The following is a 7446-nucleotide window of genomic DNA, read 5'->3' as shown; positions in this document are numbered from 1 at the left end:
TATTTACTGATGTCAAAATAAAATGAATATATCTTTATTGAACAATGTAATTGTTGATTTTGTTTGAATTAATCATTTGATTTCAATTAGTAATTTTAAATCACTGTTAAATGTTCAGGTCATTTCTATTACAATAATTGAATTTAAAAGACCTGGTGTGTGTTTGTGTGTGTGTGTCTGTGTGTGTGTGTGTGTGTGTGTGTGTGTGTGTGTGTGTGTGTGTTTGAGTGAGAGAGAGAGACAGAGAGAGAGAGAGATGACACACTACCTGACCTCTCAGATTTCATTCAGGGAGGCAAAGTATGGAGGGAGAGCGAGAGACAGACATATACAGAGTAAGAGAAGGAGACTGACTGACTGACAGACAAACAGACAGACAGGTGATCAGAAAGACAAACAGGCTGTTTACTTAAGGGTAACCCTAACCCTCTTTTGGAATAAACAAATAAACGACAGTAGCCGGTGAGTGAACATCACATGATTATGAAAACAATTATTTATTTGATTGAAACTCTCTGTCAGTGTCTCAGTCAGTGTCTCTGTCAGTGTCTCAGTCAGTGTCTGTCAGTGTCTCTGTCAGTGTCTGTCAGTGTCTCTGTCAGTATCTGTCAGTCTCTGTCAATGTCTCTGTTAGTGTCTGTCAGTGTCTGTCTGTGTCAGTGTCTCAGTCAGTGTCTGTCAGTGTCTCTGTTAGTGTCTGTCAGTGTCTGTCAGTATTTGTCAGTCTCTGTCAATGTCTCTGTTAGTGTCAGTCAGTGTCTGTCAGTGTCAGTCTCAGTCAGTGTCTGTCAGTGTCTCTGTTAGTGTCTGTCAGTGTCTCTGTCAGTGTCTGTCAGTGTCTCTGTTAGTGTCTGTCAGTGTCTCTGTCAGTGTCTCTGTTAGTGTCTGTCAGTGTCAGTGTCTGTCAGTATCTGTCAGTCTCTGTCAATGTCTCTGTTAGTGTCTGTCAGTGTCTGTCTGTGTCAGTGTCTCTGTCAGTGTCTGTCTGTGTCAGTGTCTCAGTCAGTGTCTGTCTGTGTCAGTGTCTCAGTCAGTGTCTGTCAGTGTCTCTGTTAGTGTCTGTCAGTTACAGTGTCTGTCAGTATCTGTCAGTCTCTGTCAATGTCTCTGTTAGTGTCTGTCAGTGTCTGTCTGTGTCAGTGTCTCAGTCAGTGTCTGTCTGTGTCAGTGTCTCAGTCAGTGTCTGTCAGTGTCTCTGTTAGTGTCTGTCAGTGTCAGTGTCTGTCAGTATCTGTCAGTCTCTGTCAATGTCTCTGTTAGTGTCTGTCAGTGTCTGTCTGTGTCAGTGTCTCAGTCAGTGTCTGTCTGTGTCAGTGTCTCAGTCAGTGTCTGTCAGTGTCTCTGTTAGTGTCTGTCAGTGTCAGTGTCTGTCAGTATCTGTCAGTCTCTGTCAGTGTCTCTGTTAGTGTCTGTCAGTGTCTGTCTTTGTCAGTGTCTCAGTCAGTGTCTGTCAGTGTCTCTGTTAGTGTCTGTCAGTGTCAGTCTCTGTCAGTGTCTCTGTCAGTGTCTGTCAGTGTCTCAGTCAGTGTCTGTCAGTGTCTCTGTTAGTTTCTGTTAGTGTCTGTCAGTGTCTCTGTCAGTGTCTGTCAGTGTCTCTGTTAGTGTCAGTCTCTGTCAGTGTCTGTCAGTCTCTGTCAATGTCTCTGTTAGTGTCTGTCAGTGTCTGTCTGTGTCAGTGTCTCAGTCAGTGTCTGTCTGTGTCAGTGTCTCAGTCAGTGTCTGTCAGTGTCTCTGTTAGTGTCTGTCAGTGTCAGTGTCTGTCAGTATCTGTCAGTCTCTGTCAATGTCTCTGTTAGTGTCTGTCAGTGTCTGTCTGTGTCAGTGTCTCAGTCAGTGTCTGTCTGTGTCAGTGTCTCAGTCAGTGTCTGTCAGTGTCTCTGTTAGTGTCTGTCAGTGTCAGTGTCTGTCAGTATCTGTCAGTCTCTGTCAGTGTCTCTGTTAGTGTCTGTCAGTGTCTGTCTTTGTCAGTGTCTCAGTCAGTGTCTGTCAGTGTCTCTGTTAGTGTCTGTCAGTGTCAGTCTCTGTCAGTGTCTCTGTCAGTGTCTGTCAGTGTCTCAGTCAGTGTCTGTCAGTGTCTCTGTTAGTTTCTGTTAGTGTCTGTCAGTGTCTCTGTCAGTGTCTGTCAGTGTCTCTGTTAGTGTCAGTCTCTGTCAGTGTCTCTGTTAGTGTCTGTCAGTGACAGTGTCTGTCAGTATCTGTCAGTCTCTGTCAGTATCTCTGTTAGTGTCTGTCAGTGTCTCTGTTAGTGTCTGTCAGTGTCTGTCTGTCTCTGTCAGTGTCTCTGTTAGTATCTGTTAGTGTCAGTCAGTGTCTCTGTCTGTGTCTCAGTCAGTGTGTCTGTCAGTGTCTGTCAGTGTCTGTCAGTGTCTTTGTTAGTATCTGTTAGTGTCTGTCAGTGTCTCTGTCAGTGTCTGTCAGTGTCTCTGTCAGTGTTTCTGTTAGTGTCTGTCAGTATCTGTCAGTGTCTCTGTCAGTGTCAGTGTTTGATTAAAGTTGAGGACTGTACTACGAAGGAAGATTCGTGACTCTGGTTTTCTCTTGTTACCTGAGTAAATCACCATGGTAACTAACTTAACCTGATCCATAGGGTTAAGGTGCGAGATAAGATCATAGCTCAAAGATCATAGATCATAAATCAAAGATCATAACCTTTCAACAGCCAAACTGATGACCAATCAGATGACTGGAAACGAGCGTCATCGTTCCACAGGATCCTGACTGAGACAAAAGAGTTGAGAGTAAAGACAGAAATAAATCAGATCAATAGATGTTTAAAGACGATGTGTCACTCTGGTTTTAAAACATAAACTCATTAAAATTAGAGCTTCATCTGATTCTCTGGAGCTCGAACAACACCAGGAGACTGTGACCATCAATAGTCTCTATGATTATTTGCATCATATATTTAGACTGACTTTAAATTGAGAAAAACATTCAAGAGGTTATTTTCTATTTCATTTGTTTAATCATTTTATTTTCATTTCACTTTGCAGAAAGTCACTTTTACATGTTGCTTAAACCCAACTGACCGGCAGGTGTAAGCGTTTCTTTTGTATCATATTAAAAACTTTATTCATGTTTCTGACGATGTCGCTAGTTAGGGTTACTGTTAGGGTTAACGACTCGTCTGTTTCACATGAACGAGCTTGTTACTGGAGGAAAACCAGATTTTAATGAGACGTTGATCTCAGCTTCATGTCCAGGTTCAGTCAGTTTGGGTTCATGATGATTGATCCACTGTGACTCTTCATTGGGTGAACGTCCAATTTTAAATCTACAAAAACATAATTGGTTATGAACTGAGATTTTTGATTATTAATAACAACGTCTAGAAACATATTATTTATTTAAAAACATGTTTATCATATATCATTAGAGGCTTAATGTCTGAAATAAATGTTAATGCATTATTCATGTCAACCTCTAGACTTTACTCAATGTACCTGAATGCATCATGGAGATACATAACCCCTAATGGATTTTAAACACACACACACAAAGGGAAGTGAACTGGGCAAGCTGGGAATCAAACCATTAACCTCTGTCTGTCATGATGTCATCTGATTAAAACCTACTACATATCAATGAGGATGAGGATGATGATGATGATGGTAAACTGTATTTATATAGAGATCTTCCCTGTCGAGCTGTCGAGGTAATTCAGGGTTCAGTGTCTTGCCCATGGACACATCAGCACACGGACTGGGGGATGCTGGTATCTAACCGCCGACCTTCGGGTTGGTGGACGACCGACTCTAATGCCCCTGAATGAATGATGGTGATGTTGATTATTATTGATGTTCTCACATGATTCTTCATGGTTGAATGAATTTATTGTAATTTGCTTTTGGGCGAAGTGAATCAGCAGGCTCAGTATTAAAAAAGCTGATGATGATAATGATGATAATGATGGTGCGGCCCTCACAACACTGTCTGTGCACTTTGTAAACATCGGTCCTCAGACACGTGCTAGCGAATGTCACTGGTGGTGATGGTGGAGTCAGACAATGGTGGTGGTGGTGATGGTGGAGTCAGTCACTGGTGGTGGTGGTGATGGTGGAGTCAGTCACTGGTGGTGATGGTGGAGTCAGTCACTGGTGGTGATGGTGGAGTCAGTCACTGGTGGTGATGGTGGAGTCAGACAATGGTGGTGGTGGTGATGGTGGAGTCAGTCACTGGTGGTGGTGGTGATGGTGGAGTCAGTCACTGGTGGTGATGGTGGAGTCAGACAATGGTGGTGGTGGTGATGGTGGAGTCAGTCACTGGTGGTGGTGATGGTGGAGTCAGTCACTGGTGGTGGTGGTGATGGTGGAGTCAGTCACTGGTGGTGATGGTGGAGTCAGTCACTGGTGGTGATGGTGGAGTCAGACAATGGTGGTGGTGGTGATGGTGGAGTCAGTCACTGGTGGTGGTGATGGTGGAGTCAGTCACTGGTGGTGGTGGTGATGGTGGATTCAGTCACTGGTGGTGATGGTGGTTGATGACTTGCTGAGTTGATGAATTGAAGAATCCTATGAGTCTGCACCGACTGGGTGGTGATGAGGTGGAGGAAACATGGAACAGCAGCATGAGAGGACTGAGGCATGGAGAGAAACCATATTTAAACAGACAGCAGCAAGATGATAGGCTTACGAAGCAGGTGTGTTGCGATGCTATTGGATAGATAAGAGCTGATTTACAGCTGATCGTAGGAATGACAGCAAGAACTGATGTGTACAACGACCAGGATGTCTGAGACTTAAAGTACAACCAAACCGAGCATGACAGTTGTCTTCCTGACGATAGATCTACATTCTGTTGGTAAATGTATTTTTATCATTTGTGTTACATTAAATAAACAATTATAACAAACAGAACCTCAGGGGTTAGGGTCAGTTCTGTGCTCAGTAACTAGGATAATTCCTGGATGTTGACCTCAGAAAAAGTTGATGCTTGAGAAATTGTCAGTTTCATCCATCTCTACATTTCTAAGTTTCTTGATTTAATTATAAGCATTTTTAAAACATTGGAAGACGTTTAGTACAAGCCAGAAAGAAAAAGCTCAATAATAATCATGTCTGGAGGAAACAAAAGTGTGACGTAAGATTTCAGCATCGTCACTGACAGAAGTAAGAACTGATGTTAGAGGTGAAAAGAGAAACACTCTGTGACGTCTTCGATGTGACACTTGGCACAGGACGAGATGTCGAACAGTTGTCGAGAGCTTCTGTTACTTGATCAAACTGTAGTAATGTGGGGCTCGGCCAATGACCTTTCAGCGTTTCACAAACAGACCTGTGATGTTTAGAAAAGAGTCATCAGCCTTTAGAGGCACATAGAGAAAAAGACCAGAGTAACCGAGGATTCATTCCATACAAATGATTTGACCATGAGATAAAATACTAACAAAAAACTGTAGTAATCACAAATGACATATATTTTATTTTCTGAGGAAACACACAATGTTCTGTCAGATAAAATCATTTAACCATGGAAGAGACGGAGACAACAAACCTCTGATTTATATATCAAAAACATATTGTAACACTTCAGTAAGAACACTTTCAGTGGAGTGACAGACTCTGAGAGCAGACTGAAAATATGAATATTAGATATGGAGGCCAAAACTACTGACACATTCTTTACCAGGACGGAAAAGAATGGAAAGTTCTACACTTTTCAATATTAAATGAAGAAAACCGGGATAGAGTTAATGGTTTGACCACAGCACCAGTAGATAATAATAATGATAATAATAATAAGTAAAGCTGGGGGGCCTTAACGTTGAAATGTGGTAGGGGGTGCTTAGAGTCATTTTGTCACGCCCATGCCCGAGACCCATTAATTATCAAAACTTTCACCAGATCTTAACAACATATAGATCACAAAATCTTCGTCAACACATGATGTTCCTTTTGTACATAATAGTCCAGTTACAGTCACATAGATGATACAGTGTGATTGACATCTGGAACCGTCCAATCAGTGCATGGTTGCTGTTGTTGGTGGACGAGCTCTTAGTCTGACCAAACCCCCGCTCCAGTCTGGAGGCTTCGATACTACAGCTCACTGAACACTCTGACGTCAATGAGACATCAGAGTGGATTCTACTTTAATTATGATTTTATTCATATTTCTGTTATTTGTTAAAAGTTTTGAAGGATGATGAGCTTCTTTGATTCTTTGGATTGTTGTTGTGTGATTCTGTGTTTATCTGCTACTATCAAATAAACATTAAGACAAATGAATAATATAATGCTGTGAACCCTAACCCTGACCTCTGACCCTATAGTTATAAAGAGGAGCTAAACTAAATGAACCAACTGTTCAGTGTCAGTGTTAACTGAAGTAATGTGTGACTGCAGCACCTCCTGTCTTACTGCAGGATGCCATAACACACACAGACACACACACACACACACACACACACACACACACACACACACACACATTGTAATATTTTCGCGTGTGGAGCTGAAAGAGCGAGAGGAAATGCCGAGCGTCCCTGACGAGTCTGCTGGCTACAGTTACACACACATCTGTGTGTGTCTGAGTGTGTATATATTTAGTGTATTATATTTTACTCTATATAATATAACATTGTGTTATATAGAATAGAATATAACATGATCTCCTAATAATGTTATAATATATTATTTACGTAATATAACCTTACAACATGATAATGTCACAAACAACAGGGAACAGAACATGTCGGGTGTGTGTGTGTGTCTGTCTGTATGTTGGGGGGTAGATGTTTTTAGCTACATGTAGCTTAATATTTGTGGGAACCAGCAGTCACTGAGCTGAGAAAGAGAGACAGACAGTCAGACAGAGAGAAAAAGAAAGAGAGAGAGAGAGAGAGAGGTGATGATGATGATGATGATTCATGTTGGACATGTCTTTTCTCATAAGCGTTTTGTTGATGTGTCTGTTACACACTTGTTTTCTTTCTGTCTTCACTCCTCTATATATGTAACATTTGATGGATGTTTGATTCATTGATTTATTGATTGATTGATCGAGACAGGGAGAGGAAGAGGGTCTGAAAGAAAACCATCTATGAACAGAGCAGATGCAGTTTGTGTGTGTGTGTGTGTGTGTGTGTGTGTGTGTGTGTGTTTAGGAATGGGCTGGGTCATCGTACACTGTAATTTTACACTCAAGGGTCAAACTGAAGACTCGCAACAGCTGCTGCTGCCATGGCAACGAAAGGGTGGGGTCAAACCTGGCACTGCAGAAGACACCACAGACGTGTGTGTGTGTGTGTGTGTGTGTGTGTGTTTGTGTTTGTGTGTGTGTGTGTGTGTGCGTGCGAGTGTGTGTGTTACTTTTAGGAACGCTGCCTCTGATTGGCTGTCAGATATGAATCTGTTCCAGTGTTGTAATTGATCCCAGATAAACTCTCCTGCTGCTGCAGTTCACTTCTACAAGAACTAAGAACAGAAACATTCACCAAACTGATCA

The 7446-nt window shown here is 42.0% G+C and overlaps 1 protein-coding gene across 4 annotated transcripts in view; it reads left to right on the top strand.

The window, feature by feature from the left end:
- Positions 1 to 329: 329 nt before the first annotated feature.
- The window catches only part of scn4ab (sodium channel, voltage-gated, type IV, alpha, b), a 27992-nt gene continuing 20875 nt past the window's right edge, over positions 330 to 7446 (top strand). For 2 of the 4 annotated variants that reach the window (XM_035616023.2, XM_035616024.2), the window contains exon 1: positions 330 to 462. The gene's annotated coding sequence lies outside the window, so the exon portion shown is untranslated. The remainder of the gene's footprint in view (positions 463 to 7446) is intronic. The other 2 variants (XM_035616025.2, XM_035616022.2) reach the window with 1 other exon arrangement.

This window comes from Scophthalmus maximus, chromosome 17 (assembly GCF_022379125.1).
Source record: "Scophthalmus maximus strain ysfricsl-2021 chromosome 17, ASM2237912v1, whole genome shotgun sequence".
Lineage (NCBI taxonomy): Eukaryota > Metazoa > Chordata > Actinopteri > Pleuronectiformes > Scophthalmidae > Scophthalmus > Scophthalmus maximus.
The sequence above is the reverse complement of the archived record's forward strand: the minus strand, read 5'-3'. Positions and strand labels throughout refer to the sequence as shown.